Source organism: Squalius cephalus (genome assembly GCF_949319135.1).
Source record: "Squalius cephalus genome assembly, contig: scaffold_67, whole genome shotgun sequence".
In the NCBI taxonomy this organism is placed as follows: Eukaryota; Metazoa; Chordata; class Actinopteri; order Cypriniformes; family Leuciscidae; genus Squalius; species Squalius cephalus.
In genome coordinates, this window is record NW_027645789.1 from 259,327 (window position 1) to 267,885 (window position 8,559).

The window sequence follows — 8,559 nt, forward strand, 5'->3', positions numbered from 1 at the left end:
ATCAAAGAAATCCCTTTCATCTAAGGCTATAAATGTCACAATCAGCTGCTGGGTCATTATTTAGTTCAACAAGATAACAAAATGATGTAATTCACTCTGATAAGCAGTTTAAATCAGTGCATTGTCTGAGTGCTATCAGTCGCTGCGCTGTAAAAATAAATAAATAATTATCACACCTTTTCACACATCTTTAATTAAATTAGCTTAAGTTCACACATGTTGTTCAGATAACAATATTTAGAATTTCTGTTTAATAAACTAATCTCTTTCTTTGTATCAGCTAAATTTTTTAGTTTAAATGAACTAAAAAATGTAAGGCAACCAGGTTAGGCTACTTTAAGTTAAACAAACAAATAATTTTGACAGTGTGATTGTGTATTTAATTATTTCTGTGCATTATGTTAATCTAATGACACATTCACAATAATACATTTTAATTAAAAAAAATACGTTTTCAAATGAAAATTTTTCTAAAGTATGTCTTCAGGTTCTGTTTTTGCTGGAGGAAAACAGTAGTGCGATGAGGGGTGAATGCAGTGAAAACTTTTAAAAAAAAATATTATTTAAACGGCATTTATGACAAAGAACTGTCATGATATCACGACAATATATTGATAAACACACACCTTGTCTTCTGACGCTGTGCCGCAGCGGACTGAGGAACACACTGAATAAGCTTATCACAATGAGGGGGTGGGTTGCTGATAGGAAAAGGGCATAGTGACCCTCTGAAGAAATAATTATATATATATATTATATATATAAAATGTAAAAATTTTCCTCAGGGAGACTACAATGCACTGCCTGATGTGATACTGTAGTAGACGGTTGCATAGTTATAATTTTATCCCTGATGTTATCAATCTTATAAGTGAAGAAGTTCATAAAGTCATTACTGCTGTGTTGCTTGGAAACTTCTGGGCTTGAAGCTTTATTTTTCGTTAGTTTAGCCACTATTTAAAATAAATACCTAGGATTATGTTTATTTTCTTCTAATAGGGTTGAAAAATAAGCAGCTCTAGCAGCTTTTAAGGCCTCTCTGTATGCAATTGAGCTCTCTTTCCATGAAATGTGAACTTCCAGTTACGCCCCATTTTTCTGGCTGCTCTCTTAAGGGTCCGAGTGTGCTCGTTGTACCACGGCGTTGGACTATTTTCTTTAATCTTCTTTAAGAGCAACAGAGCAACTGTGTCTAAAGTGCTGGAAAAGAGAGAGTTAAGTTTCTGTCACAATATCTAGTTCTTCTGAGCTATATGGGATGCTGAGATGATGAAACTGATCAGGAAGATTATTAATAAAGCAATCTTTAGTGGCAGAAGTGATAGGTCTAAGATATTTGTAACATGGAGTCGGCTTTGCAGCCTTGGCTAAATTAAGTTTACACGAGACTAGATAATGATCTGAGATGTCATCGCTCTGCTGCAGAATTTCAATGGCATCAACATCTATTCCATGTGATAATATTAGATCTAGAGTATGATTACGACAATGAGTAGGTCCTGACACGTGTTGACTAACTCCAGTAGAGTTCAGAATGTCTCTAAATGCCAATCCCAATGCATCTTTTTCGTTATCTACATGTAAATTAAAATCACCAACAATTATGACTTTATTTGAAACCAATACTAACTCTGATAGAAAGTCCGCAAATTCTTTGATAAAGTCTGTATGGTGCCCTGGTGGCCTGTATACAGTAGCCAGCACAAATCTAATATGTGGTTTATTATTTACACTAGATAGTGTTACATTAAGCACCAACACTTCAAAATAATTATATTTGAAACTAGACTTCTTAGTAATTTTGAAGATATTACTATAAATCATAGCAACACCTCCCCCTTTGCCTTTCAGACGAGGTTCATGTTTATGACCGTAATCTTGCAGGGTGGACTCATTTAAAGTAATGTAATCGTTTGGTTTTAGCCAGGTTTCTGTCAAACACAGCACATCTAGATTATAGTCTGTAATCATATCATTAACAACGAGTGCTTTTGAAGTAAGGGATCTAATATTCAGCAACCCGAGCTTTATCATTTGTTCATTCGTATTATATCTTTTTTTTTATTTGCTGAACATCAGTTCAATTTTTACCCTTAGATGGGTTTAGGAGTTTTTTGTATGTCCTAATTCGAGGAACAGACATAGTTTCTATATGATGATAGCTAGGTGAAAGAGGCTCTATGTGATGGGATTTATCTGACCTTGGTGACGCGAGGCCGCTAGCAAACGGTCGGTTTAGCCAGTCTGTCTGCTTCCTGACCTGAGCCCCAGATTGTCATGTTTGAGCTCTGAGACTATGTGCCATATTACTTGAGAGAAGAGAAGCACCATCCCAGGACGGATGAATACCATCTCTTTTCAACAGGTCAGGTCTGCCCCAAAAACTTTTGCAATTGTTTATGAATTCTATATTATTTTGCGGACACCACCGAGACAGCCAGCCATTGAGTAAGGACAATCTACTAACTATCTGTCACGGTTCATGAATCGGCTGTCTCATGCTGATGTGTCTGTGTGAATGTAATTGTGTGGGTGTGGTTACTCGTTGTGTCGATTAGTGTCGCCAGCTGTCTTCAATCCCAGTTCCCTTTATATGCCCAGTAATTTTCCCTCTCATGTTGTCAGATCGTTGTGGTTGTTCCTCGGTGTGTGTCCTGTTCCTGTGCCTCGTCTGAAAAGTTCTTCGTCTGGATTTTCGTCAGTTCTTCGTGTCGTCTGATGTCCCACGGTTCCTGGTTGTTTCACTCGAGCACGCTGTTCACCGCACCACCACCGGATCGCCATCTCGTCCCTGCTTCATCTCCACCTGAGTGTTTGTCCCCGACCTGTGTCTTCATCTGACCGCTTTCAAATAAACTGAGATTTTTACTTGCATTTGCATCTTCCCGTTATTTCTTCACAGAACGATCTGACCACATCATGGATGCAGCAAGCACGTCCCAGATCAACGATTTCATCGCCCACAGTATCTCACGTATGGACCAACAAGAGGAAAGCATCTCGGGCACAGGTCGTGCGGTGCAAGCACTCGTGAAGCAGGTGTCTGAGCTCACCCAACAGGTACAACTTCTACGGACTCCCACTGCGCCCCCCACGCCGCCCGTTCCCCCACCACCAGCACCTGCTGCAGCTGATCGCCCAGAGCCACGCCTACCCACACCTGAGGGTTATTCCGGCGAGCCAGAGTTTTGCAGAGCGTTCCTCACGAGATGTTCCATGCATTTCGCTCTACAGCCACGCACTTTCCAGAGTGAACAGGCGAAGGTGGCATTTGTTTTGACCCTGCTGTCAGGGAGAGCAGCGCTTTGGGGAACGGCGGTGTGGGAGAACGGAGACAACTGCTGCACCTCGTTCCAGGCACTCTCCGAAGAAATGAAGAGGGTATTCGATCGTGCTGTGGCGGGTAAGGAGGCGGCCAGATTACTCGCCGAACTGAGACAGGGAGAAGGCTCGGTGGCGGACTTTTCCATCCGGTTCCGCACCCTGGCCGCAGAGTGCAGTTGGAACGAGGAGGCGCAGTGGGATATGTTCCTGCATGGGCTGGCTGACCGCGTTCAAAGAGAAATTTATGCTTTGGATTTACCCGAGACGCTAAATGGATTGGTGGAACTTGCTTTGAGAGTAGACGCTCGACTGAATCGTGTGACCAGATTGACGCGTACCAGCCATCCACAGCCCAGCACGGAGGATTTCCAGCCCAGTGGCACGAGCGCGGTCAGCCCCGCATTCGATCATGAGCCCATGCAGGTGGGGAGAGCTCGGCTTTCCCGGGAGGAGAGGGAAAGGCGGAGATCCCAAGGACTCTGTCTGTACTGTGGCCGGGCGGGCCATTTCATCCATGCCTGCCCGGTAAAAGGGGTAGCCCGGTAGTAAGTATGAGGCTACTATCGGGTGGGATCTCCGCCGAGAAGACCTCATCACCATCATCGACCCTCCTCCCGGTAAGACTGAGATGGCGAACGTCGTCGCACTGCACCAACGCATTACTGGATTCGGGAGCAGAGGGTAATTTCATGGACTTCAAACTTGCACTTAAGCTTCAAATCCCCATCACTCCTCTCTCACACCAGATTACTGTCAACGCACTCAATGGTCAAGAACTCCCCCGGATTACTCATTCCACTGAAAGTATCACCCTCATCACTTCTGGCAATCACACGGAACTCATTTCATTCCTCCTCATGGACTCACCACTTGCACCAGTGGTTTTGGGACACCCGTGGCTTTCCAGACACAACCCCCGTGTCGACTGGTGCACTAACACTGTTTCCACATGGAGTAACCACTGTCATGAGTCCTGTTTAGTGTCTGCCTGTCCTTCTGTGTCTGGTTCTGTGTTTCAGAGTGAGGCGGCGGATTTGTCTAACGTGCCCGCAGAGTACCTCGACCTGAAGGAGGTGTTCAGTAAGTCTCATGCTGCTTCTCTTCCTCCGCATCGTTCCTATGACTGTGCAATAGATCTACTGCCAGGTAAATCTCCGCCTAAGGGCAAACTTTACTCTCTTTCTGTTCCCGAGAGGGAGGCCATGGAGAAATATATTTCTGATTCTCTAGCCTCTGGGTTCATCCAACCTTCCTCTTCTCCTGCGGGGGCGGGGTTCTTTTTCGTTGGAAAGAAGGATGGTTCTCTGCGACCTTGCATTGATTACCGAGAGCTGAACAACATCACGGTAAAGAATTCTTATCCTTTGCCGTTGATGTCTTCAGCTTTCGAGAGGTTGCAGGGAGCATCTATTTTCACGAAACTGGACTTACGTAATGCATATCATTTGGTTCGCATCAGGAAGGGGGATGAATGGAAAACCGCTTTTAATACCCCTAGAGGACACTTTGAATATTTGGTTATGCCCTTCGGGCTTTCCAACAGTCCAGCGGTTTTCCAGGCACTCGTTAATGACGTGTTGAGAGACATGGTAGATCAGTTCATATATGTTTACCTGGATGACATATTGATTTTTTCTTCGTCTCTCCAGGAACACGTTCAACACGTCAGACGAGTGCTCCAGAGGTTGTTAGAGAATGGGCTTTTTGTCAAGGCGGAGAAATGCGCGTTTCATGCACAGTCTGTTCCTTTCCTAGGGTACATCATCTCTTCTGAGGGAGTGCGCATGGATCCTGACAAGGTTAAGGCTGTGGTAGATTGGCCAAGTCCAGATTCCCGTAAGGCCCTACAGCGGTTTCTGGGGTTCGCCAATTTTTACCGGCGTTTCATTCGCAATTTCAGCCAACTAGTCGCACCTCTGACTGCCTTGACCTCCCCCCGAACGACGTTCAGGTGGTCGAACACTGCCGAGGCAGTGTTCAACAACCTCAAGAGTCGCTTCGTTTCGGCTCCCATTCTTGTCACCCCTGATCCCACACGTCAGTTTGTGGTGGAGGTCGACGCGTCAGAGGTGGGAGTAGGAGCAGTGCTTTCACAACGCGCTTCCTCAGACGACAAGATGCATCCCTGCGCGTTTTTCTCTCATCGACTATCGCCTGCCGAACGTAATTATGACATTGGTAACAGAGAGTTGTTGGCAGTCAAGTTAGCGTTGGAGGAGTGGCGTCATTGGTTAGAGGGTTCGGGGGTACCCTTTATCGTCTGGACCGATCATAAGAATCTTGAGTACATCAGATTGGCTAAAAGACTCAACTCCAGGCAGGCTCGGTGGGCTCTTTTTTTCGGACGTTTTGATTTTGTTTTCTCGTACCGCCCGGGTTCTAAAAACATCAAACCCGATTCTTTATCTCGTATTTTTGATCCATCCGAACGCCCGGTGACTCCCGAGTGTATTTTACCTGAGAAGGTTGTCATCTCCACTCTAGTATGGGAGGTCGAATCGAGGGTCAAGACAGCCCTAGAAGGGGTAACGCCTCCGCCTGGTTGCCCACCGGGTAGTTTGTTTGTTCCGGAGGGGTTACGGTCCGACGTTATTCGATGGGGTCATTGCTCCAACGTGGCTTGTCATCCAGGAGTGACGCGAACCAGTTTTTTAGTTAAACAACGATTCTGGTGGCCATTAATGGCTCGCGACATTCACGATTTTGTGTTGGCTTGCTCAGTTTGTGCCACTGGTAAGACATCTAACCAGCCCCCAGATGGGTTACTTCGACCGCTGTCTGTCCCTTCGAGACCCTGGTCCCACATCGCTCTAGATTTTGTCACCGCCCTCCCACCCTCCAGAGGCATGACGGTTGTTTTAACCGTAGTGGACCGGTTCTCGAAGGCGGCACATTTCATCCCCTTGCCCAAATTACCTTCAGCCAAGGAGACAGCGGTCACAGTCATAGATCACGTCTTTCGGTTACATGGCCTCCCGATGGACGTGGTCTCTGACAGAGGTTCCCAATTCGTGTCCAAATTTTGGCGAGAATTTTGTAAGTTACTGGGGGCCACGGTCAGTCTGTCCTCGGGCTATCACCCCCAGAGCAATGGCCAGTCTGAGCGAGCCAATCAGGACCTCGAGAGAATGTTGCGATGTTTGGTTGCCAAGAATCCTTCGTCCTGGAGCCAACAGCTTTCTATGGTGGAGTACGCCCACAATTCGTTACCAGTGTCATCCACGGGCCTCTCGCCATTTGAGTGTAGTTTAGGTTACCAGCCACCAATTTTTCCTAGTCTGGAATCCGAAGTCGCGGTCCCCTCCGTTCACGCATTCGTCCAGAGGTGTCGCCGTACTTGGACTAGAGCCCGTGAGACTCTACTCCAAGCAGGGCGGCGCATGAAGGCCAAGGCCGACCGCCACCGGTCAAAGCCTCCCGTTTACGTCGTGGGTCAAAAAGTGTGGCTTTCTACCAAGAATATTCCGCTCCGCTCCGTGTCTAACAAGTTAGCTCCCAAATTCATTGGCCCGTTTCCTGTCACCAAAATTATTAGTCCGGTGACAGTCCGACTCAAACTTCCTCCTGCGTACAGGAGAATTCACTCCGCCTTCCATGTGTCTAAAATCAAGCCCGTGTTTTATTCTCACATTAATCCGCCTGCCCCGGTTCCCCCCCCGCCGCGACTCGTAGATGGGGAACCCACCTATTTGGTACATCGCATTCTGGACTCGAGATGGAGGGGACGCGGATTTCAGTACTTGGTGGACTGGGAGGGTTACGGTCCGGAGGAGAGAAGTTGGGTACCTGATAGAGACATTCTGGATCACTCCCTTATCGATGATTACAATCGACAGGTAAGGTTGTCTGGGAACGCCAGGAGGCGTTCCTAGGGAGAGGGGTACTGTCACGGTTCATGAATCGGCTGTCTCATGCTGATGTGTCTGTGTGAATGTAATTGTGTGGGTGTGGTTACTCGTTGTGTCGATTAGTGTCGCCAGCTGTCTTCAATCCCAGTTCCCTTTATATGCCCAGTAATTTTCCCTCTCATGTTGTCAGATCGTTGTGGTTGTTCCTCGGTGTGTGTCCTGTTCCTGTGCCTCGTCTGAAAAGTTCTTCGTCTGGATTTTCGTCAGTTCTTCGTGTCGTCTGATGTCCCACGGTTCCTGGTTGTTTCACTCGAGCACGCTGTTCACCGCACCACCACCGGATCGCCATCTCGTCCCTGCTTCATCTCCACCTGAGTGTTTGTCCCCGACCTGTGTCTTCATCTGACCGCTTTCAAATACTGAGATTTTTACTTGCATTTGCATCTTCCCGTTATTTCTTCACACTATCTCATCACTCCTGCGAACAGGAAGGGGGCCAGAGCAAATTACAGTGCCTGACATCGTACTTGCAAGTTCACACACCTCTTTAACCCTCTGGGGACCAAGCTGTTTTTGGGGTCCTTGAGATGTTCTGACATGCCTTGACATTTGTGCTTTTTTCAGTTATTTATAAACATGTTAATGGCAAAGGTGTAAATTCACTCTATATAGCACAAACAGGGCTACCATAATATGCGAGCAACGTGTATGTAGATGTTTGTATTTTTAAGAGAATAATGTTTATGCGTGGTTATTGGAAAAAATTGAAATGAAAGTTGCTGAATTAAGACCACAAAACACATATTAAATATGTGTCCACAAGACTTTTGTGTCCACTAATGGATGTTGTCCCTTTGAGTTCTAGCTTCAAAATGATGTGAAAATAGTCTTGCTTTATCGTTCACAAAAAAAATACATTGATTTAAATGGTGTAAAACAGGTTTTGCTTGGAAAGCCAATATGCGAGGGGGAGGAGCAGTTTACACCTTAGATTACAATGTCCCACCCACTCTGCATAATGACTCTGCCTAATGAGCCATTCATTCAGGTGTGACACTGACTGAGCCACAATGCAAAGACAAAAGATGTATTTAGAAGAAGACTTATATTGACCATTTAAGATTTCGCTTACATCTCTCTTGTAAATATGTTTTGCTATTTTATTAAAAAGGTTACAATTACAACAATAATTACAATTTCAACAATATTTCAAGTGTACTCTTTCTTTGTAAAAAAAAAAAAAAAAAAGATTATAGGCCTACATTTTATCATATGTATTCATTAGTTTGAATATAGCCAACATTGGAACATCTAACATCTTAGTCTATGACTTTATTTTTGACAAAAATAGTTTTTTTTTTGCAGTTTAATACGTTGCTTATACAAA